The 27,831-nt window shown below is 40.9% G+C and overlaps 1 long non-coding RNA gene across 2 annotated transcripts; it reads right to left on the bottom strand.

The window, feature by feature from the left end:
- LOC311303001 lies at positions 1 to 26,050 on the bottom strand. Of its 2 annotated transcripts, none has more exons than XR_014629692.1 (3): positions 25,968 to 26,050; positions 24,049 to 24,147; positions 1 to 75 (listed from the first exon to the last, which is right to left on the bottom strand). It is a non-coding gene; the product is annotated as an uncharacterized lncRNA (long non-coding RNA). The 2 variants fall into 2 exon arrangements; XR_014629693.1 differs by lacking the exon at positions 1 to 75 and adding an exon at positions 9,833 to 9,894.
- Positions 26,051 to 27,831: the final 1,781 nt, after the last annotated feature.

The following is a 27,831-nucleotide window of genomic DNA, read 5'->3' as shown; positions in this document are numbered from 1 at the left end:
CTCCCTCTCTCTCTCTTTTCTCTCAGCTCGGGTGTTGAAGATATTGACAGGTGTAAGACTCTTCTGAGGGTTGACCTAGGTGGAAGAGAACGGGCTGTCAGCAAAACTATGGGACAGTGCCGGTCTATGAATGCTTACTTTAGATAACTTTTTCTTTTGAAACAAAGAGTGACAGTTAGAGAAACAGAAAGAGAAAAAGAGAGGGGAGTTTTTGACAAGAACTTTTTGTGAGTGAAAATGGCTGTTGTACTTCATGCTTAATCATCAAGGGTGTGGAAACAATCGCAATGTGCCGGGCATCACAGTCCCTAGAGAACGCCAGTGCGCCAGTCTTTGTGCCAAGAAAGACAGGTCTGTCCGTGACAGAGATAGTGTGATTCTCATGAGATGGTGAATTTGATTGTGTCACCCTTCCAGGAAAAAAAAAACCCTAATGACCCACCAGCTGTCTCTTGGACGGTGCTGGCAACTGTTTCCATCCCCAAATGGTGTATTATCAGTTATTAACACAACCATGAAAAAAAAAAAAAAAAACCTGTTAAATTTTATATGGTGAAAGATGTTTTGCATTAAAACTATAAATATATATGTGTGTGTGTGTGTGTATATAATGTTTAAGTAATACAATTAGAGTACATTATATAAAAATAAATGTATAGGACAGTACAGCGCAGAAACAAAGGGAATTGGATAGGGACATGACCCGAGTGGGCCTACTGCAGAAAAAAGCCCTGCCAAAATTTTATTTTATTTTTCTGACATACTGTGCTTCTTCATTTTCAAAAAAAAAAAAAAAAAAAGTTGTGCAAAGCACATTTCAGCAATTTACCTCATAATGGGGTGCGTAGGTAGTGCCACTTATCCAAAACATCAAAATGCCAAACAAATAAAATATATTTCCCAGGGTGTTTTGTGCAAAAAATAGCTGGTTATTTTGTATCAGTGCATTCATAAATAACGGGTAGGAAGCAAGAGATTGATGTTTAGTTATGTTTCCTCCTGCCAGAACCACGCAGCTTGGAAAATTATAGTGTTTGTTGTCATAAAAACAGCATGAACTTTTAAGTTTTATTATGGCAGTACAGATTCTATTATAAATGTAAAGTTTATATGCAGTCAGTGTGTGCAAAATCTAATTTCAGCATTATGCATGAAAATTGCTTTGGTTTTAAATCATTAAGTCATTTGATGGCACTCATTTTTACTATTTAGAAAATACAGAATATATGGAAGATTAATTTTCTCATAATGCATTGTGCAAAACATGTTGCGTCGAAAATGTTACTCGGTGTGAAACAGAACCGCAAACGGAAAAAGATCTCTTTATTGGTTTAGCTCACTCATCCCTCAAGACTCCAAAAAGCCATTACATCTACAATGCACATGCACAGACATACACACGCTCACTAATACCCCATCTCTCACCCTGAGACAATATTGGCGCCTGTTTGATGGGCTGATAAATTAGACAACAACAAATGTTTGTTGAGATTAACCTAGCATGAGAACAGGGCTGTAATAGGTGTCTTCGCCTCTGGAATGAAACAGACAGAAACAGGACAACGATGTCCTTGAATGCCACTCAAGATGCGAGGCAGGGTGTCTGGCTGAAAAGGTCACAGTTTAAACAGGTCTGAACAGCTCTGATCAGCAGGTGAACTTATAGTGATGCTGTTCACACACACACTTAGCCGGAGTGGCATCCCGTCCCATTCATTGTGGCGGTACTAACTCGTGTCTCTGGTCAAAAATGGGGATGACGAGAGCCCGAGGCCATTGGTGCTGTCATGGTGGTCCCCTTGGGGTCCATCGAGGACAACTGTCTTCACGGACCAACAGTCAATAACATTAACCAGGGCCCGGAACCGTGAGTTGATGTGGATGATCGTAGCGGGGCTGGCCAGAGGAAAGAACAAAGCGCTTTCACCACATGACCTGAAGTCAGCCGCCATCTGTGTCCCTCACAGATGACAGAATACTCATGTCTTTTGTTTTTACTTTATTTACAGCACTACGTTCTTATTGGAGCTCTTCTGTTAAACACATTTTACACAGACTGGATGTAATAGGCACTGTAACATGTTCTTGTGCAGGGATTCACAACCGATTTTAACCCCAAAATGGGTTGCAGTTCTGCCCGAGAGGGGAAAAAAAACGATCCAGCAAATAATAACTAAATAATCATGCAAATTTGGATAGCAAAATGAATAGGCTTATCAACATTTAAAAGGTAAGAGAAAATGGTTTCCAAACCTTTTATGGTTTGATGTCAAAGGCTGAGCAATCAAACTCTACAGTATTTTAAGTAAAATTAAATTGGCTAATACTACTACAACTTATTTTAATTAGGACTGCACCTATATTCAAATTCTGGCCAATACCGATAAGCCAACAATTCTTTTTTACATGTTACATCTGAAAACCAATAAATGTGCAAAATTACAATTTTATACCTAACATTTTATATTGGGAAATCACTAAAAACTAAAATCAAGTGAATTTAGACATCACAACATTATAATTTGCAGTATAAAAAATGAATATTAGCTAAAGATTACATTTAATGGTGTTAAGAAATTATAGATTGACATTAAGTGAGTGCTAGATGATGGTAAAGGTATCTAAAATGTAAAAATACAGAGAAAAGAGATCCTCTGCACGGGGAGAGCTCTTTTCCCAGTTGACACGAAGGCCCAGACGGGCGAGGTGCCGGAGCACCAGGTCCCTGTGTTCGCAAACCTGTTCTCGAGAGTGTGCTAGAATCAGCCAGTCGTCAAGATAGTTCAGGATGCGAACCCTGTGTTGCCTGAGTGGCACAAGGGCTGCATCGACGACCTTCATGAAGACGCGAGGAGACAGGGCTAACCCGAATGGTAGTACCGTGTACTGATATGCCTGCCCCTCGAAATCAAACCGTAGAAACGGTCTGTGTCGAGGAAGAATGGAGACATGAAAGTACGCGTCCTTCTGGTCGATCGCTGCAAACCAATCCAACGGACGAATGCATTCGAAAATGCGTTTGGCTGTCAACATCTTGAATGGAAGCCTGTGAAGGGTTCAGTTCAAGATGCGCAGGTCCAGGATTGGTCGTAACCCACCGCTCTTCTTGGGTACAATGAAGTAGGGGCTGTAGAAGCCGGACCTCATCTTAGCTGGAGGGACGGTCTTGATCGCACCCTTCGCCAGTAGGGCAGCAACGCATGACAGGGGCATTGCCACCCACCAAGGTATAGCAGACTCCCCGGAAGTGGGGAGGAGACCGTGCGAACTGAATCGCATAGCGGAGCCTGATCGTTTGTGCGAGCCAGCAGGACAGATTGGGCAGCTCTAGCCAGGCTCCCAAAAACTGAACCAGCGGGGTCATTGGAACTACAGGCGTACCCATGATGGGGCAGCGATGAGGAACGACTGGCCCAGACATGGGAGGCGTAGCGTAGGTCAAGTTAGGTCAAGGTCAAGTTCCCCACCGGGGGAAGGAGTGGTCCTGCTACCAGTTCCTGGAAAGAACTGTGCCCTATCTCCGAGCTGTCTGTCTCAGGAGCGCCACTTAGTCTGGCGTTTGGCAGGCTTAGGGGCGGAGACGGGGGATGTGCCGCCTTCCTGCGACCACCTCCTTACTTCAGCCTGGGTGAAGGCTGCTGCTTAGGCCGAGCAGGAGGGGCGGGAGCCACAGGAGGGTGGCCTCGGCGGGAAGCAGACTGAGGGAGCTGCACCGACGGCTGGGTGGAGGCAGCAGCTGGCCGTCGGGGCAGGATATGCTTTATCACCTCAGTCTGCTTCTGGGCAGCCGAGAACTGTTGGGCGAAGTCCTCGACCGCACCGCCGAAGAGCCCAGCCTGGGATATGGGGGAGTTAAGAAAACGAGTTCTCTCAGCCTCCCACATATCTGCCAGTTTGAGCCACAGATGACGTTCCTGGACTACACAGGTGGACATCACCTGACCCAGGGATCGCGCAGTGACCTTCGTCACCCTTAGAGCGAGGTCGGTGGCAGTGCGCAGTTCTTCCATGAGCCTTGGGTCAGCCCTGCCCTCGTGCATGTCCCTGAGCACCTTCGCCTGATGGACGGATGGCCATGCTGCCCTACAAAGGCAAAAGACCTTAACTCGCTAAAGTGTGGAACTGAGAAAAATGACTTTAAAGATTTTTTGTTGTCCCGCCAAATTAATTATAGGTAGGACACTGGAAATGTCCTACCTATAAATGTCCGACACTGGAAATGTCCTACCTATAAATGTCCTACCTACCTACCTACCTATAAGAAATCTAGTAATTTAAATCTAGAAATCTAAATAATAATTTAGTAATGAAAATTATATACATAAAAAAATCTTGAGCTCAAACTTGAATTTTGACCACTATTTTAAAGTTACTGTACTCTGCCTTTGTATTGTCAGCAAAAAGTGAGAAGTCATGCCAATGCAAAAGGCAGTAACTTCCACATTATTAATATTTGGTTGCTGATCACCATTAACAAAATCATTATAGTAACACCAGTATAAAATCTAGTGATCATGGCATTTATTTTGTATGATTTACAATTATTTATAGCCATCTATTTATTGCTATCATGTGCTTTGGTTGCATTCTGATGGCATTATTAATACATTTGACATGACAAAATGCCTCCATAGATATATTAGTCTAGCGTTGGCTCGACCGTGTTTAGGGCGATGCTGAAGACGCCGACGAAGTTTTGGCACTCTTGGTTACTGACTGAAAGATAACGTACCGACTGATTGTGATCGACTATGTCGAACGTGACCGAACTGAAAGGGAACCCAAGTTTACAGAATACCCTAAAATACAAGTACTGAATCGAAGTCATTTTAAAAAAAGTTTGTTCTTGTATGCATTTCCACAAAGCAAAGATTTTGATACAACGGCACATTCAAAAAGGTAAATACGAGCAGTGCCAGCCTGTAAGATTGCCAATGCATTTCCAATTTCATGCACCAGCCATCCACTAATGCTGCAATCAACAGTAACAATACACATAAAGCTGTCTAAGGCTCCTAAGCCATTCTGTTAGAAAACTGGCAAATTAAAGCAGAATATGTTGAAGGAACATTCTGGCTTCATCACCAAAGCAGAGAGAGGCAACCAAAGTGAAGTCTAGAATGGCTGGGGAGGGGGTTACTCAATAACACACTTACCCTAACAAATCATTCTGAGCCTCGGCACCAACTGTGTTCATTTAATGTCAATATAGTTTCATGGGTCTCGGGAGATTTGAATCCAACACCTCCTCTATCCATTCGGTAAAGTGTAAAGCTAATAAAAGGCCTCCTTAATATTTGGTCAGGCCTTTGATGGAGGTTGTTTAGGCCTGTGGGAGAGCTTTCATCTGAACACTGTCTGATTGAAAAAGGAAAAAAATAGAAAGTTACGGGGCAGGTAAACAAAGGCAAAGGGTGGGGACTTTGTCATCAAAATCAAAACTCCCAAAATAAAAATACTTTAATCAATTCAAAACTATTATCCAGTGTACAGCAGAGCTAATCAGATGGTGTTATAATGAGAATGATGAGTTCTAGTATCGTCCCACAGCTTTGGGCCAATTAGAGTCTGTAAATTATTTATGATTGTCAAGTAATAAAAAATAAAAGCCTGCACGAGGATGCAATACATTTGCAGAACTTGTTCATTTGCTCAGTTTGAAACTCTTTTCACCAAAACTTTTTCACCAAAGCTGCATACTGATTCATGGTTAACCTTAATGTCAGCAAGGCTAGTTCTTAAATGGCGAGTTCAGGAGCACCATCTAGAGTGACTGGAACGTTTTTGATGTCATCAAAGGTTCTTGATGAATGTACCATAAATGCTTTTACAACAACACACTTCAGGGACGCTATTCAACTTCCAGTTGAATAATACAGCAGCAAACACTTCAATGACAAATACTACTTGTGGCGAGCACGCGCGTGAGGCCGGTGGCGTGATTGATGATAAGCGACACCTGCGCGCTGCACCGGTCTCGTATCCTTCACAGAGGAGCTACGGAAGCATAAAAGGAGGAGCGACGACAGTGAAGGACGAGAGAGGCCAGGCCTGGACTTATGTTGTGTTTTGTTATATGTGACAGCAGTTGTCCGTGAGGGGCTGCTGTCTTTACTTTCATTTTGTATTGGTTTATTTTATTATTAAAGTTGTTAAATATTCATGGATTAACTGCTAAATTTAACCATCATAGAGTGAAAGTTGATCATTTCAACGTGTTTTGTCTTGCTAATTTACAGTCCGTGCATTCGGTCTTAAAGTGACAGCAGACACCCAATATTCCTAATGTTGTCTGTGGCATTAATGTTAATAAAACAACAAAATACAGCTTTAACAAAGATGAAACTATTTAATTTCTACAGTGAACAAATAGTGTTATTTTAAATTTAGGCTTAATTATTAAGTTCTGTACCTGAATAGCCTACTACTTTTAGACTTTGTAACTTTGTTATTTAGTATTCATCTATACTTGTAATTTGTGTATTTGTTCTTATTTTATTACTGACTGTTCACTTATAATGTTTGAACTTTATCAGCATGTTCTCTCCACCGCAACCGTCTTGCAGCACATCTTCGTCTTCGCAAACTCCTAATGATGCTCATAAGTTTCTTCATATTGCGTTAGTAGCTGATAACACCAAATCAGTAAAAGAATAAAAATTGCACTACGAAAGTTACGAAAGTTTTTACACTTCCTGCTTTTCCCTGCTTTAGAATTTGTGTCCAATGAATGGATGACCTTAGCACACATGTGGTTTTGTTTACAAATGTTGGTTCACTTGAGAAAAGGGCAGCAAGCCACACCAAAAAAAATTACAAATCAACATTGTATTTGGTCCGGACCAAAGCAAGTAAACTGGCGGACTTTCCTGGTGTGAATACACCCTAAGGCTACGTTTACACTGGCACAAAAAATCCCATCTCTCACTCACTCACTCTCATAAATTTTTTCAAATTCATTAAAATAAATGTAATTTTACCACACTACTTTATTTAACTTAAGAATTCTAGATCTAAACAAACCATAGATAAAATAACAAACGAAAGTTACCGTTATTTTATATTCCATTATATACTGTATATATTTACACCAGTATATATTCTCTATATGCATAGTCAAATTTTGGAACGCAAAAATCCATGACATCTTTTAACTTATCCATGCTGGTAGGTAATCATGGTACCAGTCGATGTCAATTTTAATAATAGTTTTAATAGCACGGCCATTCAAACCCAGAGGATCAAATGTGATCAACAGAATAATTTTGGGCGGGAATTAATGTAAACACAGATATCGGATCACTCGTGTCTAAAGCGAAAAGTGGAACAGGTGGAACAAAAAATACTTACAGTGTAAACACAGCCTAGGGGTACGTTTACACAACAACAATGTACTAAAAACAGAAAAGATTTTCCCTTTTTAGAGGTTTCACATACAGGCAACAATGTTGTCAAAATGATCGCTGTTCACACAGACCCGCAAAATTACTAAAAAAGCTGTATTTTTCATGCCAGGTCAGTAGTCAGCAATGTCGCTTTGTGAATAATCACTATGCGCCTATAGATTGAACACGTAACATGCATGCGCATGACGTCACCGTTTTCAAGAATTCCCGTTTTTTTGTACTTAACATGGAGATTATTTCAAAACCGTACACTTCAGGCCCCCAAAAGCCGTTGTCATGTAAATGAACAGCCAAAACGCAAAAAAAAGTTTTCCATTTTTAGTTAAAAACAGTGGTGTAAAGAAAACGTTTTTCATTTCAGTGGGTTAGTGGCAGCAGCACTTTACGAGAGCAGAAATCTCTGTGATAGTTTGTCCAAAAACTGACACTATACTGAAATAACCATTCCTCCTTTTGACAGACTCCATCAGGGGCTGTGTGGACGGCTCATCTGGTGCTGGATGGGGCATCAACTGACCCTCTAGACCCCTCTTAGGCTGGCCAGCCAGCTGTGACTGTCCCGTCTTTGGTTGCTCTCACTGGAGGGGGCAGCTGAGTTCTCCAACGACCTTAATTACATGAAATGAGATGGGGCTTGTCTGCCATCACTGTCCCTCGTTTCACACTCACACTGGGCCTGAGATGGTTCATAAATCTCTGTAGAGTTTCAGCACAGGTGTCTAACAGAGAAAGCAATCTGAGTGAACAGACCATAGCGGAGGAACAGAACCAAAACTAATAATGAGCAGAACTGTTTTGGGAAAACAGACCTACGTGCATTATGGTCAACAGTTTGGAATAATTATGACTTTTAAATGTTTTTGAAAGTCTCTTATGCTCACCAAGATTAATCAAAAATATAGTAGCCTAAAAACATTAATATTGTAAAATATTATTACAGTTTATTATTTTAATGTATTTTGTAATGTAATTTATTCCTGTGATGTATCACACTTTCCACAATTTTCTACAATAATAAGAGCCATTATTAATAATTGAGCACCACTAATAACTGAGCACTAAATCAGAATATTAGAATGATTTCTGAAGGATCATGTGACTGAAGTAATGGCTGCTGAAAATTCAGCTTGGCCATCACAGGAATAAATTACATTTGAAAATATATTCAAATAGAAAACCGTCATAATATTTCACAATATCACTATTTTTACTTTCTTTTTCATTAAATAAATACAGCCTTTGTGAGCATAAGAGACTTCTTATCCTCACATTATTCCACTTGTTTGACTAGTAGTGTATATGAACACATAGAAGTCAAATGAGCTCTATATTAAAAAAATCCCTCTTAAGGGTTAAGCTGCATTCACACTACCAGCGACAGTGACACGATACCATTCATTTATTACACATCATGATGTGTATAAATATGGATTTTCAGTCATGAATCGAAAACAGAGATGGATCATTGTAGCTGCTCTGCTCTACCTCCGGAGGAAGAAGCCACATCGTCGCCACTAGGTTCACCCTATCCGGAGTGAAGTTGCCCGGTGGGAGTGTGGGGAGTACCACCGCCTTGTGATGGAGCTCCGGCTTGACGATGATATGTTCAGGGAACATTTCAGGCTGTCCAAGGAGCTGTTCGACAAGCTGCTGGCGCGAGTGGGACCCTGGATTGCCAAGACAAACACCTTTTTTCGTCAGGCAATTGGTCCTGCTCAGCGCCTTGCTATTTGTCTACGGTAGGCTACTGCACCTACACAGATAATACAGTTATCAAATGATTATGGCAGGTTGATTTACTATCGAAATACATCACTTTATTTTCAATACTAGTTTAACTGAGTTGTGGACGTTCACTCAATATGATTTTAAAGCAACTTTGTTTCATTAATAGCTACTCAAAGTGAATTGGGTATTTCAATGAGTAGTATATGATCATGTAGGACCACTACATTTTTGTTTTCAAATATTCTTATGAGGGCAATAGGCTATCGTGTGATATCTAAACAGTGATTACATATACTGGTTAATGAGTACTACCTGAATACTACATGCAAATGTAACTTAACCCTTTCATGCATAGAGGTCACTACAGTGGACAGCTATTAAAAAAGCATTTTCTTGAATTTGCACGGGTTTTGATGGCATAGTTGCACATCAACCTCTACAGTGGATCCTGGTGCATCATCCTATACATTTCCACCAAGTGGCAAGCCGTTGTGTGTCGATTTTTTCCCCCTCCAAACCAAGATGGCCAATGCTCTTCAGTTTAAACCATAAACGCATGCTGTCCACTCAAGTGGTGCTATCATAAGTACTGCTAGCGTGTCTACACGTGTCTGCAGATGCACATGTGCTGTCTGCTACCATTACAACTCATCTGTTGAATTAACATTTTATTTTACACAGTGCAAACTCATAAAACCCACCAGGGACTCCAACGACCTCTGCCATCCTCCTCCAGGTAGAATTGCGTTGCTTGTTGTCCCTATGGGACAACAAAGATGGGTTATATAGATTCGGAAAAGCTGCAACCGCCACAATCAATTTCTCCTCCATTTTTGCTACTCGGAACTAAAGTTTCCTGAGCATTTGTTGTAGTAGGACGTCTATAACAAATGACCCGCGAGAGACTTCCCCCCAAGGGGGAAGCTTTCAGCCGAAAACTAAAGCTTCCCCGAGGGCCGCCATTGGCTAGCGGACCATCACCTGCTGTTAGCATTCCATTGACTCCCATTCATTTTGGCGTCACTTTGACAGCGAATAACTTTACATCTGAGGCGTTTAAAGACTCCCTTTGTCCATTATTTATTTCTAAAGAAACACGAAAATGTATAAAAGGCTCCATTACCTTGTATCTTACGTTATGGCCCCGTAGAAGCAGTTTTTGTAAAAATAGGCTAACGATTGCGTCATATCCATGCGACTCTCTGTCGCACAGTAGAGAGATTACCGTATGGACAGGAGGAGAAGCTCGCGGGCAATCGGGGGGACGTGGAGGCAAAAGGACAAAATAATTAATCAGAATACTTAGCAAAAGTTACTCCTGCTCCTAGCTCATGGACACCTCCTACTCACACTCTCCGTCTCTGCAAGTTTCGGAAGGGAATGATTCAGATTTCTCTTGGCACAGCTACTAGAAGACAGTAGGGGTGGTTAATCTGTCTGATTTCCCGATTCGATTCGATTACGATTATTGAAGTCCCGATTCGATTACAGTTCACAACAGTAAACGAAAATACACTACAAAGTGATTGCAGTATTAAAAAAAGTCAGTTTCTGTGTCGTGTAGTTATAACTTCAGAATTATTTGTATGTAGCTTATGTTCTGTAGAACACAGAAATGAATACATCACATTGTGTTGTGACTCATCAAGTTGAACTAAACAATAACAAATAAATTAAAGGCTTATTTCCTTTAGGAAGTAGATCAGAACCAACATACTGTAGAAACTGGACAATTTTCTTCTAGAAAGACAAGGTGTTCAGCTAAAGATATTAAATAGCAGTCCCAAACTAGCTTTTGTTAATACAATGTTGGTATGAGCCACCACAGTATTTTACAAATATAAAAAATAACACAAAGTGAAAATAAAGTGGCATTTTGGGGTTAATATTGAAACGACAGTTACCATGGTGAATACACAATACTAACAAGAACTGTTAATGAAACATGGAAACTGCTCCTGGTGAATAGAATGAAAATCATACCTGCATGCAAATCCTTCTCAGCTAACACATGACGTACCAGTAACGTGATTTATTGGTATTTTACTTTTATTTCATGACTTACTAATTTACAACGTAACAACGTTGCATGCTCGTAGTTTCCTTTGCACTATACAGTGAAGCGATACACGGCGCGCCCCTCCGCATTTGCGCGTGCAATTGAAGAACGTCCGTTTTTCTGAGGTGAAATACTTTTTATTTCAGCGTACACATACGTCACTGCCTGGTAGTTCCTATATTGTGCTGGGTTTTCTGAAGTAGTTGTGATTCGCCTCTCATAACATAACATGCTCTAAATGCACGCAGAGTGGATTTTTTTTTTTTTTTTATAAAAAAACGATTTTTGAAAATTTAATAATCGATTCATACTCGTCCATAACATACTCGCGATTAATCAATAATCGATTTTTTTCACCACCCCTAGAAGACAGACAGATTACTCACGTCACATCTACGTCGTCAAGCTCAGTTTGAGTCTGCGCAGTACGCTCGACCATCAGGAAGTGAGTGCTTCTAATTGACTTCACTTTTCTCCATTGAATCCAATGGGGTCGCTGTGTCCATTTCTTTTACTGTCTATGCTTCCCCCAGTCTCCATGTGCTCTACTTCTATTGGATAGCCGAGTCGCTTTCAACAGATTAATTTGCATAAAGATGGGCATCGGTCAGCATGCGGGCGCGCTAAAGTCGCTTGACGTCACCCATAGAATAAAGTGGAGTGCGGCGCGACATAAGTGTCACACAGACAAGTGGATCCGTACCGTGACCGTTGGCGACTGGATGGGGTATGTATGTCCAGTGACGCGACAAAGTTGAGATCTGTTTAACTTTATGCAAATGAAGAGCGACTTTCGGGAACGACAACCAATAGGAGTGAAGTCAGTGGAGCGCACGTGATCCGTCACTCCTCAGTGCTGAGTCCGACCAAGGCAAGATCAATGAGAAGCTCATTTTAGCAGTCAGAAACGTCCTATGATATGTCTCAGTGTACATAAGGTGGTACTCGCCTTGCTGACTCCGAGCCTGAATGGTTTCGTGAACCCAGATAGACCGGCATTTGCCCATTTGCTGCAGTTAAATAGCCGCGATGACAAAGAGCACTCGCTGTTTCTCGTTCATCTTTAATATTATGCATTTTATGTACTGATTCCATTTATTTTCAGACTTTTCCTTCCAAAATGTTTGTTTGTAGCGACAAGAAAACCTTTTTGTTCTACAACATGGAGTAACATTCGTGAATGTCACTCACAAACATTACTAGGCAACCAGTAGTGGGAACGCCCACTAGCGACCTCACCGTCAGCCACTGGCGACATGCAGCAACAAAGTCACTTGTGTGTGAACGCAGCTTTAGTGAGATGATATTGTAATAGTAAACCGAGCATACAACATCAACAATGCCAAATCTCTCTCCTGACACTCACGACAAAGCATCATAATGTGACATAAAAACCACACAAAATCACATTCTACTAAATGACGAAAGTAATGTTCCATAACTACATCACAACACACATGAGCCATGAGATGATATGTACCCATTAGTGAGTGGAAATGGAAAAGCGATTTCATTTCCCACCACTTGAGAAGCAACACACAATTAGACACCAAATAAATCACTGACACTGGGAGTATTATTCCCATACTCATATGCACAGATTGCCTCTCGAAGGTGGGAATAAGATGGATAAATTAGGCCAGATCTCAACTATCATTACTCATGCCTGAACCTGAAAGATCTTTTAGATCATCTTGTAATTACAAATTATTTTTCTAATTAATTGTGGCTTTCGTGTTCCATTACCATCTGGTTATGAGGGTTATAGCTAATTGAAAACGTTATTAAGATACTAATGTTTACTCTACATGGTGTGGATCCAGTTAAGCATTGATGAGATCTCTTTCTCTCGCTTTTTTAATCTTTCTCTTTTCTCTGTCTTTCTCCCCAATCTTTCTCCTCTGGAGGAATGGAAATCTTTAGGATTTAATTGGTTCTGATTCAAATTCCAGTTAGTTCCGTTAATTCTTTTAGTACTTTTAGTGCATTTCTTTTTGCATATACTATCTGTAGCATTCAAATGGATGAGATCATTTTAGAACAGACATGACAAATGTAACGTTTGATCAGGCACCAGTCCATCAGAGGGAGCCATCACCTGAATATTGAACTCTGTCACTTCCTGTTCCTGCCACATCATTTCCTGTCTTGTCATTTCCTGTCACCCTGTATTTAAGCCATGTGCTATCACTGCCTTATTGCGAAGTATTGCCAGTTCTCTGCCTTACTAAGCGTTCTTCTATTCTCTTTTTGTTGACTACAGTTATGACCATTGTTTTGCCTTTTGACTCATGCTTTTGGATTGCTGTTTTTTGGATTTGTCTGCTATTGGATTGTTTTACCTGTGCTTCGACCAAGGCCTGTGACCTGACTACGAGTTGTGACTATTGTTTGGATTTTATGCTCAGATCCTTTAATAAAGACCCGCTTATGGATTCTACTCAGCCTACATCCTCCTTACAGAATACTTCGCCTGGCGCGAATCCAGCGGAAGTCTCTCAACTCCTGGCTACCATTGAGTATCAAAAGGATCTGCTCAATGGTTTTCAACACCAGTTAAGGACACTGCAAGCCTCAAACGAGCATCTGACACAGTATATTCACTCTCTTCCTGCCCCACGTCCTGACCCGGTAAGATTCGCTTTACCCGATAAGTTTGATGGCTCTCCTGACAACTGTACTGGTTTCCTACGACAGTGTTCTATTTATTTTTCCAATCAAACTGAAAAGTTTAGCCAAGACCATACCAAGTGTTCCTTTATAATGACTTTGCTTACCGGGAAGGCCTTAGAGTGGGCCACAGCTCTTTGGGATCACGACACTCGTATCAAACAGTCATACGATTATTTCACTCAATTGATTCGTGATGTCTTCCAATATCCTGCTGGGGGCATGGACGCAGCTTCTCAACTAACTCAGCTACGTCAAGGCAACAGATCTGCTTCTGACTATGCTATCCAGTTTCGCACCCTTGCAGCCCAAAGTGGTTTTAATGATGTTGCTTTGAAGCACATTTTTCGTTCAAGTCTGTCTGCTAAATTACAAGCAGAATTGCTTTGCAAAGATGACTCCCTTGACTTCTCCCAGTTCGTTACCCTTGCTATCAAGATTGACAATCTCTTACGAACACAACCAAGTCCCAAGTCAGCTTATTTTGTGCCTGTTACTACTGCTCAAATACCATGTCAGTCTAGTCCTACTGAAGCCATGCAAATAGGACGAACTCACTTACCACCTGATGAACGGAGAAGAAGATTACTCAATCAACTCTGCTTCTACTGTGGTGAATCAGGTCATCGTTGTTCCAACTGTCCTGTTAAACCCGTGGCCAACCCCTCTCCAAATTATCGAGTGAGTCACATGTTTAATACTTTACAAATCAGTCTATGCTTGTCACTTCCCATCATTTTGTCAGTTGCTAATCAAGACCATCATTTCTCAGCGTTAATAGATTCTGGAGCAGCTGCTAATGTGATTCATCAAGATTTAGTGAAGCAGTTGAACATTCCGACGACCAAATGTGAATCACCTATTGCTGTTACTGCCGTTGATGATGGTCCCATCGGTAAAGGTCTTATCACTCATCAAACACTCCCCATAAGACTCAGAGTTGGCCTGCTTCACACTGAAGAAATCACTTTCTATGTCATATCATCACCACGAAACCCAGTCATCCTTGGATATCCTTGGTTATCTTCTCACAACCCACAATTTTCATGGAAGGAAAAGGAATTGGTCCGTTGGTCACCTCATTGTCACGCTCACTGTCTGGAACTGCCCACCAAACTTACAGTCTGCACTACCCATCTAGCCAAGAATCCTTTTCCATTACCAGATAATGTCCCCAATGAGTATGCTGACTTGGCTGAGGTATTTTGTAAAGACAGGGCCACCAAGTTGCCACCTCATCGCCCCTCGGACTGTGTAATCGACCTCCTTCCTAATACCTCTCCACCTAAAAGCCGTGTTTACCCTTTGTCCATTCCTGAAACCAAGGCCATGGAAGAATATATTGAAGAAGCCTTATCTTATGGATTTATTAGACCATCCACCTCTCCCGCAGCATCTGGGTTTTTCTTTGTTGACAAGAAAGACGGTAGCTTAAGACCTTGTATTGACTATCGAGCACTCAACGCAATCACTGTTAAGAATCGCCATCCCTTGCCTCTTATTCCTTCTTCTCTGGAGCTATTACGGGAGGCCCAGTATTTCACCAAATTGGACCTCAGGTCTGCCTACAATCTCATTAGAATCCATGAGGGTGATGAATGGAAGACAGCTTTTCTCACCACAAGAGGGCACTACGAATATTTGGTTATGCCTTATGGGCTGGCTAATGCTCCTTCAGTTTTCCAGTCCTTCGTTAATGAAGTATTCAAAGATCTCTTGAATCAGTATGTGATTGTCTACATAGACGATATCTTGATCTATTCACACTCCATGGAAGAACATATCTGTCATGTAAGAACTGTCTTGTCACGCTTACTCCAGAATAACCTTTTTGTCAAGGCCGAAAAGTGTGAGTTTCATGTTACGTCAACCAAATTCCTGGGATACAATATTAGTTATTCTGGAGTTGAGATGGATGATACCAAGGTAAAAGCTGTCCTGGACTGGCCCATACCCAGCACTGTCAAGGAATTACAACGATTTCTAGGCTTTGCAAACTTCTACCGTAGATTCATTCGTGACTTCAGTACCATAGCTGCACCCATCACCTCACTTCTTAAAGGAAAACCCAGGAAGTTAGTATGGCCGGAAGTGGCTACATCAGCATTCAACAGGCTCAAGTCCAGTTTCACCACAGCTCCAATTCTTAAGCATCCTGACCCAAAACTTCCTTTTATCGTAGAGGTTGATGCTTCGGACTGTGGAATTGGTGCTGTCCTCTCTCAGCGTCATGGAACGCCAGGCAAGTTACACCCCTGTGCATTCTTCTCACGAAAGTTAACTCCAGCAGAAACAAATTACGATATTGGAAACAAGGAATTACTATCTATCAAGGCTGCAGTTGAAGAATGGAGACACTGGCTAGAAGGTGCCCTTCATCCCTTTCAAGTCATTACAGACCACAAAAACCTAGAGTATATCAAAGACGCCAAGCGTTTGAATCCTCGCCAGGCAAGATGGGCACTCTTTTTTACGCGTTTCAATTTCTCAGTCACATACCGTCCAGGGAGCAAAAATAGTAAGGCAGATGCATTGTCACGTATCCATGACTCTGTTGATTCACAGATGAGACCAGAAACTATTTTACCACCCTCCATCATCATCGCACCTATCCAGTGGGATATTATGGAGGAGATTCAGCAGGTCCTACATGAAGAGCCATCCCCTCCAGAGTGCCCAGCTGGGAAAATCTATGCTCCATCCAGTCTTCGCAACAGAATCATTCAATGGGTCCACACATCCCTTGCTTCTGGACATCCTGGAATTAATCGCACCACCGCATTGGTCAGAAATTCATTTTGGTGGTCCACATTATCTGCAGATGTTAAGAGCTATGTAACTGCTTGTCAGATCTGCGCTCAGTCACGTACACCTCGACAACTGCCGGCAGGACTACTAGAACCACTACCCATTCCTCAACGACCCTGGTCACACCTATCCATTGACTTTGTCACTGATCTTCCTAACTCTCAAGGATTCACCACCATCATGGTCTCCATTGACCGCTTCTCTAAGTCTTGTCGTCTCATTCCATTGAAAGGTTTGCCCACTGCCATGGAAACTGCCCAAGTTCTGTTCAATCAAGTTTTTAGAATTTATGGACTACCTGATGATATCGTAACAGATCGAGGACCACAGTTTACATCACGGGTTTGGGGAGCCTTTTGCAAACATTTAAACATCAATGTCAGTCTCACATCAGGCTATCATCCTCAAGCTAATGGACAAGTGGAACGTCTTAATCAGGAAATTGGTAGATTCTTGAGATCATACTGTAGCCAGGAACAGGAAAAATGGAGCATATTCCTCCCATGGGCAGAGTATGCCCAAAATTCCCTCAAGCACTCATCGACTGGTTTGACCCCCTTCCAATGTGTCCTAGGATATCAGCCCCCCCTATTCCCCTGGTCTGGGGAACCATCTGAAGTGCCTGCTGTTGATGATTGGATTAGGAGAAGTGAACAGGTCTGGGACAGTGCTCATGTCCGTCTCCAGCGAGCTGTTCGATCTCAAAAGATCCAATCTGATCGACACCGACGTCCTCATCCTGAGTATCAGCCAGGTCAAATGGTGTGGCTTTCCACTCGCAATCTACGCCTGAAACTTCCTTGCAAGAAATTAAGTCCAAGGTATGTTGGCCCTTTTAAGATTATACATCAAGTTAATCCTGTCACATACCGTTTACAGCTGCCCAATAACTACCGCATCTCTCCTTCCTTTCATGTGTCCCTCCTGAAACCTGCCCACGGCTCATCGAGCCCCGAGACCACTGACGAAGAACCTCCTCCACCGCTCGAGATCGATGGAGCTCCTGCCTACCTAGTTCGGGAGATCCTAGATTCTCGCAGGAGAAGGGGTCAGATGCAATACCTTGTAGATTGGGAGGGATACGGCGCGGAGGAGAGATCGTGGGTAGCAACTAAGGACATCTTGGATTCATCACTCATCAGAGACTTTCACCAAGCTCACCCGAATCATCCGGCTCCCAGACCAAGGGGTCGTCCTAGGAGAAGAACACCTGGAGGTGTTCCTAGGGGAGGGGAATCTGTAACGTTTGATCAGGCACCAGTCCATCAGAGGGAGCCATCACCTGAATATTGAACTCTGTCACTTCCTGTTCCTGCCACATCATTTCCTGTCTTGTCATTTCCTGTCACCCTGTATTTAAGCCATGTGCTATCACTGCCTTATTGCGAAGTATTGCCAGTTCTCTGCCTTACTAAGCGTTCTTCTATTCTCTTTTTGTTGACTACAGTTATGACCATTGTTTTGCCTTTTGACTCATGCTTTTGGATTGCTGTTTTTTGGATTTGTCTGCTATTGGATTGTTTTACCTGTGCTTCGACCAAGGCCTGTGACCTGACTACGAGTTGTGACTATTGTTTGGATTTTATGCTCAGATCCTTTAATAAAGACCCGCTTATGGATTCTACTCAGCCTACATCCTCCTTACAACAAATCAGAAATGTAATATTAACAATTCATTCATTCATTCTTTAAAAATACCCCTTACTGCTATTTTTAATCTACACATTGTCATATAAACAAGTCAATCAGTGATTCTCAATTTAGTCCACTGAATTGGACAACACAAGTTGATCAGTATGTTCTTGATTTACTTAAAACATTCATCTCAAAGTCATTAATTTGGCAATCTCTCTACAAAGGTCGCACCGTCTGGTTGATTCACTATAGAGAACCGGCTCATGAGAGTCATTAGCTGGGGAGTCATACTGTACTGCTGGTGCTGTATGTTTTTGATTTGTTAAAAAGAACCAACAAATAAGAGTCATTTATTTGAAAAGCGCACTACACTGGTTACGCAATATGTTTTTGATGCACTAAAAATCTTGGCTCATACATACTAATCATTTGTTCGGGAGTCCAGCTGTACTTGTGGTGCTGTATGATTTTGAATCACTATGGCAAGTAACACATTGAATCAAAAATGAAATTATAAAGTACAAAGATTGAAATAGTATTTTCTTGTAAGGCTTACTCCAATCGTCTTTGCTTCAAAAAATATTTTTTTTTTTTTTAACAGTGGTTGCTCACTACACTGGTTCAGTGTGGTTTTGATTCATTAAAAAGAACTGTCTCATTTGGGAATTGGACTACACTGCTCAATGTATAGTGTTGCACAGAGTTACGTCCACATTGATGAAAGAATGTACATTTAAGAACCATTAACGCAACCGAAAGACATAAAAATCATTTTTGTTTTTGTTTTTTTAATGGAACTGATTTTGAATGGAAAATGTTTCCTGGTTCCCAATCCTACTCCTCTGCACCATCTGTTCTGCACTCTCCCCTGCTTTATCTTGTGACTCAAGGCTGTTTGCTCATTGTAATTGCGCGTGGTGGGAACACTTTTTCCCTTGTGGCGAAACAGAAGTTCTCTAATCCATACTGACGTGATGTTTTCAGGGAGATGGGCTCTATCTTAACCTGCAATAGTGCACTATCCATAAACTAAGGGGCCGAATTCATGCAAACACTTACACACACATATATGAACACAAAGAGAATGCCACACGCGACACACCTAACACACACACATCCTTGCCAGCACTTTTGGGACACTGAAGGCCCATCTCCATCTTCCATTCCATACAATAGAGAAAGGAAAAGCTTTTTCTTGAGGGGGATGAAGCTTACCCATGTGTTAAGACATAATGAATGTGTACGTGCATGCTCTTTTCTCAACAGCCCCCAAGAAAAAGCATGACACAAATTCATGGAGCGCTGAGCATTTGCAGCCTCTCTTCTCATCCAGACACTTCTCTGTGGAAATCAAATGTATTGTTTTGCAACATCCTTGCGACACACCATATACTAATGCATTTATAGCTCAGCACTGACCTCTTAAAGAAACAATGCTAGGAAATCTCCTTGGTGAGATGTCCAATGAGACGACGTCTATAATATCTAGTTGTTTATGTCAAACTCTATCCTGCAGTTTGTTTTTCACAATACAGAGCTGTGAACGACCCATCGCGAATCTTATTTTTCTATTTCCAACACTCTGCCAGGCCTCTTCAGCCAATCAAACACCTGAAAATTTCCACAATACGCTCAACTGTGGTTAACAGTGGCGCACATTCTGGGGGCCGCTTGCAAGCAGAACATACATGATGCGATTACATTAGCAGTCCGCATGGAAGTTCAATCGCTTTATGTTTCACTCAAGAGTGAGAAATGCTGCAGATTTTCAGGATGCATGGGCGCAGTCAAATTAGGTTCATAGTCAAACAACGCGCCTGTTTTTCTGCACAGCCGAAAATTAGATTCGGTGGCATATCATGGCTCCCCCTGCTTCTGTAAAGAGGTGAGCTATGCTCTGTGAAGCTGAATGCACAAAAGCCTTGAAAACCAACCGACTATGCAGAGATGCCTTCACTTGAGAAGCCTGAACCAAGAAACTGATTTTGAACTATTTGGGCCATGACAATTTAATTGGAAATGAGAACAACAACGCTTTGTGCAATTTTATGACAGGACGATATTCATAAACAAAACAAACTGGAAAGAAATAGAGGGGAAGAAATGCAAATAAGCTACATTAATTGTGAAGAAAGAGGAAGAAGACAAAAAAAATTGAAGATGGATTAAATAAATAGTTCACTGAAAAAATACAAACTCTGTCCTCACTCAACTCATTTAGTTCAAAACTGATTTGGAACATAAAAGGGGGTTTTGCTAAATGTCCTGGATGCTCTTTCCCATACAAAAACCTAAAAACACAGATTTACTAGTACTGTACTGTATTACTTTACTAGTAGTAGTATCCTAATATTGTCAGGATTTAAGTCACGCAGTGAGGAATTAGCCATTATTTATTTAGCCTCAGTATGATTATGTTAAGCAAACAAAGGTGGCTAATGCTACTCATTAAACAGCTACAGGCCTGCTAAACATTACCCTTCAACACGTTCAGTAAACAAACTGCTCTCGGGTTGTCCCTAACCCTCAATCCTCACATTATGTACAGTACATTCTGCATTTGATTGACACATGTGCCCACCCATCTCCTGAACTCGCGGTTTTATCCAGACCCAGCTGAGCCATGCCATGGATCAAGCCCATTTTCTTCCTGTACATAGCAAGTGGATTTGCATTAATGAGGTCTGGGGTGTTAAGCCAAAACGTACTGTACCTGAACCCCATTTCTCCATCTGCCTAGGCCCTAGTGCAAAAGTTTTCACTGACATAAGCATTGAAGATATGAGTGTACATTCAGAGAATGTGATAGAGGAATGGATTCTGAGACACAGAAAGGTCAAGGCTTAACCAGAAATCTTTGCAAATGAACAAAATCAGCACAGTGTGTTTTTGGAAAGTTGCTTAACACTAGCTAAATTGCTTAACACTAGCTAAATTAAATCAGTCTTATTAAATTAAATAAAATTTGATTTGTAAATCAAATGGGTATTAAATGGGGCGGTATTAAATTCTATATAAAGATTATTTTATATATTATAATATTTAATCAGCCAATCACATGGCAGCAACTCAATCATTTAGGTCTATAGACATGGTTAAGACGATCTGCTGAGGTTCAAGGTGAGCATCAGAATGGGGAAGAAATGTGATTTTAGTGACTTTGAACGTGGCATGGTTGTTGGTGCCAGATGGGCTGGTCTGATTACTTCAGAAACTGCTGATATACTGGGATTTTCACACATAACCTTCTCTAGGGTTTACAGAGAATGGTCCAAAAAAGAGAAAATATCTAGAGAGCAGCAGTTCTGTGGGTGAAAATGCCTCGTTGATGAGGAGAATGACCAGACTGGTTTGAGCTGATAGAAAGGCAGCAGTTATTCAAATAACCTCTTATAACCGAGGTCTGCAGAAGACGTGCAACACGTCCAACCTTGAAGCAGCAGCAGAAGACACACCAGTGCCACTCCTGTCAGAGAACAACAGGAAACTGAGGCTACAATTCACACAGGCTCACCTAAATTGGACAATAGAAGATTGGGAAAGCGCTGCTTGGTCTGATGAGTCTTCTGCCGCGACATTCAGACGGTAGAGTCAGAATTTGGGCATAAACAACATAAAAGCATGGCTCCATCCTGCCTTGTATCAAGGGTTCAGGCTGATGCTGGTGTAATGGTGTGGGAAATATTTTCTTGGCACACTTTTGGCCCCTTAGTACCAACTGAGCATCATTTAAAAGGTGGGATCAGTTGTTTTTGAAAAACACTTTTGAAAACGGTGTCGGACTGACTACGAAAACACACTTGTAACCAATCAGCAGTGTCTACTAATGATGCATGTCTAATGTCTGCGGAACTTAAAATTAAAAAGAAGGCTTACGATCAGGCAAGAGGTAAAACTCGTGTTAATATCGGATAAGCTTACCAGCGCTGGAGAGAACTCAAGGAGCGGGAAGGCCTAACATCGGACGCCGAGTTTGCTTTATTTCTTCTTGATAGGTGAGTAACATTGTTTAGCTTTGTTTCACAGAACTAATATATGCTGACCATTGCTTGAATATGCTCGTGTGTCATCTTTGCTTGTTTTTTTTCATTTGCGATATTACTGTCAGACACATATAGCCTGGTGCGTTTAAACCTCCTCCACTGTAAACACACATTACTACTAAAACACATTCGACATGGATTACAGTTTTTCAAAAATTCCACAGTCAACCTGAGTTTTGTTGCTGACCATGTCCATCCCTTTATGTCCACATGTACCCATCTTCAGATGGCTACTTCCAGCAGGATAACACGCCATGACACAAAGCTCAAATCATCTCAAACTGGTTTCTTGAACATGACAATGAGTTCACTGTACTCAAATGGCCTCCACAGTCAACCGATCTCAATCCAATAGAGCACCTTTGGGATGTGGTGGAATAGGAGATTCAGCCGAGAAATCTGCAGCAACTGCTTGATGTTGTCATGTCAATATGGACTAAAATCTCTCTCTATATATATATATATATATATATATATATATATATACACATGTATTTTTTTACACTATATTGTATATTCTTTTTATACTCAGAAATTAAGCCTCTTTTTGAACTAAGGGCTATAACTGCAGCATCAGAAGTCTTGTTTTATCATTCTGTTCTAATTTGAAAAGTCAGAGAGCATAACAACTAACTACAAACCATGAGCGATGGGCCGCAGAGATGAGCAGTCAGGGAGAGGCCATCGCTGTGAGCGGTAAGCACAGAATGACAGATGAACTCATGGAACCTGCTCATATTAGACAACACAGTGCAGCCGAGTGTTTTTCATCCCCTCGCAAACAATTAGCCTTCATTTAGCTAACTAAATCTGTATGCATCCCTCCTGTAGCGAAACACAGCGGGGGCGGCCGCCTCTCTTGGCCATTTCCAACCCTCGGCACAGCTAGAGGCTGAACATCCAGCCGTGATGGAGATCTCCACAGGCCAGCGGGGAAAATTAACAGACTGTTTACGTTCGGCGCTTTTAATTTATGCCAGAATGAACTCATCAAGTGTGCTCGGTGGTGGTCGCTGGATGTGACAGAGGGCGTGAGCTCCGTTCAGTGGCGTTTTTCACCTAGAAGACGACAGTAGGGCGCTTAGTTTCATATCCGAGTATCAGAGGGGAACCTCAGCTAGCTGATCCAGAATTATATGGCTTCAAAATGTCAGACAACAAACACGGCCAAGATATAGTCACAATGCAATCAAAGTAGATGCACAACCCCGCATGGCTCGTGTAAGACTTTTGTGTGCACCATATCGTACAATGGCAGAACATTATCCGTCTCCGCATGCTTTCTATTCATACCCCGAGCAATCAATCTACACTCAGGTTAATATAAAACCCTCCAAAACAATTGGAGTGCCATTGAAGGCATGGTGGCTTCTGAAATAAAACTCTAATGGATATCCGCAGGAGACTGCCACGAAGAATGATTAATTAGGCCTTAACTGTGAGCTTTAAAGCTGTACTCTCCGTCTCATTAGAGCCGAAAAGCAAGCATTTTTAGCTGCAATAGTTATTATCCTTTCATAGCCCTCCAAGTTGATCTTTTGTCCCGATCCCGCTGTCTGATATTAGGGCTTCTACAGTGGAGATGTCTGACATTTAACAGAGCCTGCGGTGCGGCTTAGGGGAGCAGGGCGACTCTCTGGGGGAGACATTGTGTGAGACCCCCCTCCCTGGTGGCTTACAGCAGCCTGATATTACTCACCTTGTCACCTGCCGTCGTAGCGTTCAATAACAGTGGTGACACTGAGGTCTGGGCAAGAATCAGCTCTAATTGGCCTTATCAGCCACAGTATGTGATCTCCTGAAATCAATTAGAGAGAATTAATGAAAAATGTCATCATAATACCCATAGTCATACATTTACATTCAATGAAACAATAATAAACGATAAAGAACAATAATGCGATATGTGATTACGATCACCCTCTTAAATATAAAGGTTCTTTAATGGGATCAAGGGTTCTGTGAAGATTATATGGAAAAAGGTTCTTTAGATTAATAAAAAAGGGAAAAAAAGCTTATTTTTCAAGAAATGTTCAATGTTCAATTTTTTTTTAGGAAACAAAAAGGGTCCTTCAATGCAAAGCTGAGAAAACTCCCTTTTGGAAGAATTTTTTAATAGTGCATAATAAAAGTTCAGTTCTTATTCTGATTAGTTCTTATTAAGTGTAAAAAATATCTGATTATGATGATAACAGCATATATATCACCAAATATAACAAATATAACAGCATGTTTATATTATATATCTTTAAACTGGGTTAAAAAATTATAATAATATATATTATGGTAACAGCATATTAAAAAAAAGTTCAGTTCTTATATTTATATTATTATCAATTATAATTATTTTTTCTGTTATTTTTTATTAATATGTATATTATATTTTATTTATAATTGCGAGTCAATAATCTGCAGTCTAAACCCGGGTTCAAAAAACAGTAATGTGATGTGTGATTAAAATGCAAATATTGTATATTTATATTTTTTTATTTATAAGAAATGACCTTTTTTATTATGCTGTAACAATTAATATCACACATCATATTATTGTTTATATATATATATATATTAATTATACATTAATAATCATATATAAAAATGTAATATACATAAATACAAGAACTAATAAAAAAGTTGTGCACAGTAATAAAAAAGAAATAGAAATAAACTTTTTCTGTATATACAAAAAACGAACACTTTCATTGAACAAGTTCAATCATCATTATAACGTGATTAGTGAGATCTTAAAATCATAAAGCTGTATTAAAATATTGAGATTTAAAACATTTGATCACATTAGTGACAAATCGATTAGAAGTCACACATGCGTCAACCTCAGAGATAAGACGGAGTAAGATGTCCCACATGACACCATGTACAGCAGGTTTTGGAAAGCCCTATAGCCTTTTCCTTTTCTTGAGGCTACGCTAACTGATCTATCTACTTTAATACATCAACATGTCATGTCAACCCACAGGGTTTTTTTTTTTTTTTTTTTTTACAGGATGACGTTATTCCCTAGCTACTGAAAGAAACATCTTACGCATCTGTACTTTCGTGCTACAGGGAAGGAAATATCACACAACCACAGACCAAAGTTCACACCAGGTTACTTTCTTCCCTCTTTACAAAAACCTGTATAATTGTGCCAAATGTCATCTGTGCGCATGGAAGAAAATGGCCATAAGAATGTGATAATGCTATGCAAAAAAATGCATTAAAGTCCACTGGGATTGTCAGTCTGAAGATATAGTATCAAATAGCTGCCGGTCTACTGCCAGTCAGCTTTTATGCAGATGCGTTTCGGCCTGGCCTGCCTTTGAACAATTTGTCATACTTTGATATTGTATTAACCTGCGAATGCTGACTCTTCATTTGTTCAATTCTGAGGGGAGAGTTACGGCTCGGGAAAAAGCAATATTTCAATGGGAAGGGAAGAGAAAGAGAGCGGAGCGCTCAGTAGATCTGGCTGAACATTAAAAAAAGGCTGAGGTGCGATTCATCTTGTGGGCCTGCTGGTGTGGGCCATCTGAGACTATTTACATCGCTGGAGCAAAGGTGAGGAGTAAACACACTTTTACTGCTTTATGTTCTGCTCAATGCATCTAATTGGCTTACGAGTGCATCATCCTGTCCTTGGAGAATGGGAGCTGATGAATGTTTGTCTGGGCACAGATTTGGATCCAGAAGGACCTCCCTCCTGAAACACACAAAATAAACACTTCAATAGAAGTGGCCTACGATATTGCAGATTGTAAGACAAGAAACACCAAACATGCGCACTATTTAGGTTGTTTCAACTGCACAATCCATTTTTGGATTGTGACTCACCAGTTAAGATGTATAGGACATTATTTCCTAAAGCTTTAAAGGGTAACTCTCGCCAAAATACAACCTAGGGTCTACTTGTTAATCTACCTGAGGCAAACTTTCATTTAAAGCAGAACTCGGCAACTCTAGCGAGCTCTAGTCACTTCTTCGCTGATTTTCCCTTTTGTTGTCGCATGTTTTCCCCATGAGCTCCCCCTACAGCTGTGGAAGGGCGTATATTTCCCAACACTGTCGTAAAAAACTCACTTACGGCGGCCTCCTCCCCCTCTCTACCGCTGCTCATGTGCGTTTGTTATGATCGGAGCAAGCCAACTGTATCGTGTGGAGCTATGTCTACCGAGGTGGGTAATACATCATACATGCGTGTGTGTTTATGTAGATTTGCCGTAAAGCAATTCGTGTTTCGCGCTCGTTCTCATTTCTCACATGACTTCCAATTTCTATCTTGCCGGGACGGTAGTCCCCAAGTTGCAAGGTTGGTTTTCCGCCTGGGAAAGCTGGGGGGAGCGGGGAAAGTCACCAATATCACCAGAACAGGTTGTTTAACCATCCAAATGATTTCTAGACAGTGTTATTAAAGTTATAGTGGAGGATCTTTCTGAATTTTAGATAAGACCCGCCCTCTCCACTTTTTGAATAAGTTTGATTGATTCACCAGAATGATTGACAATTAGGAGGACCAATAGTATAGGTGATCCACCCGGAAGTAAAAAATCCTCCGCTATACCTTTAAGTTAAAAAAGTTACCAAGTTCTGCTTTAAAAGCATAATTAGAATGGAAACGCCACTTTTAAGTTTGACCGTCTTTTCGTTTTCGGTCAAATTGCCTTTTGAATGGGAGTGCTTGGGGCACTTCTATGATAGCATCAAAAAGCGCTATTTTTAAAACACTAAGAAGGCTCGACACAACATGAAACTTTGCTTGAAGTATCACCACGGGCTCTACACATGAACTCGAGCATTGAGAACATTGTTTGTGAACAAAGAGTTTACTAAAAAGAAAGATTTTGAACAACTCACTATAGCTGTGTCCGCCGGTATTTTGACAGTCAAAAATAGTCGATCTCCGAATGCAACGTAACAGGGAGGAGAGTAGAGCCCGTGGTGATACTTCGAGCAAAGTTTCATGTTGTGTCGAACCTTCTTAGTGTTTTAAAAATAGCGATTTCTGATGCTATCATAGTAGTGCACTCCCATTCAAAAAATGCAATTTGACCGAAAACGAAAATACGGTCAAACTTAAAAGTGGTGTTTCCATCTTAATTATGCTTTTAAACGAAAGTTTGCCTCGGGTAGATTCACAAAAAGACCCTAGGTTGCATTTTGGCGAGAGTTACCATTTAAAACTGCTTTTTTGGTTCTTAACCAACCGAAATCTACACATTAAAAAAAGTCAATGACTCAATCAAGCTGATAACCTTTAGTTATCCAGAAAGACAAAGCTTATAGCTAAGACATATTTCACATCAAAAAAAAAAAAAAATCATCTTACACAGCTATAACTATAATTGGGGAGCATTAAAATTTTAACACTTAGAGAAAAGTATGATGAGAGATTTGGAGGGAAAACTTAAATGCCGTGAAAAAATAAATCCATGAATTAAAAAAATTATATTTAGTTTTTGTTGCTATACACGCTCAAAACAGTGAA

This window comes from Rutilus rutilus (genome assembly GCF_951802725.1).
Source record: "Rutilus rutilus genome assembly, chromosome: 13".
NCBI classification, from domain to species: Eukaryota; Metazoa; Chordata; class Actinopteri; order Cypriniformes; family Leuciscidae; genus Rutilus; species Rutilus rutilus.
Note: the sequence above shows the minus strand (reverse complement) of the source record. Positions and strands in the feature narration are given on the sequence as shown.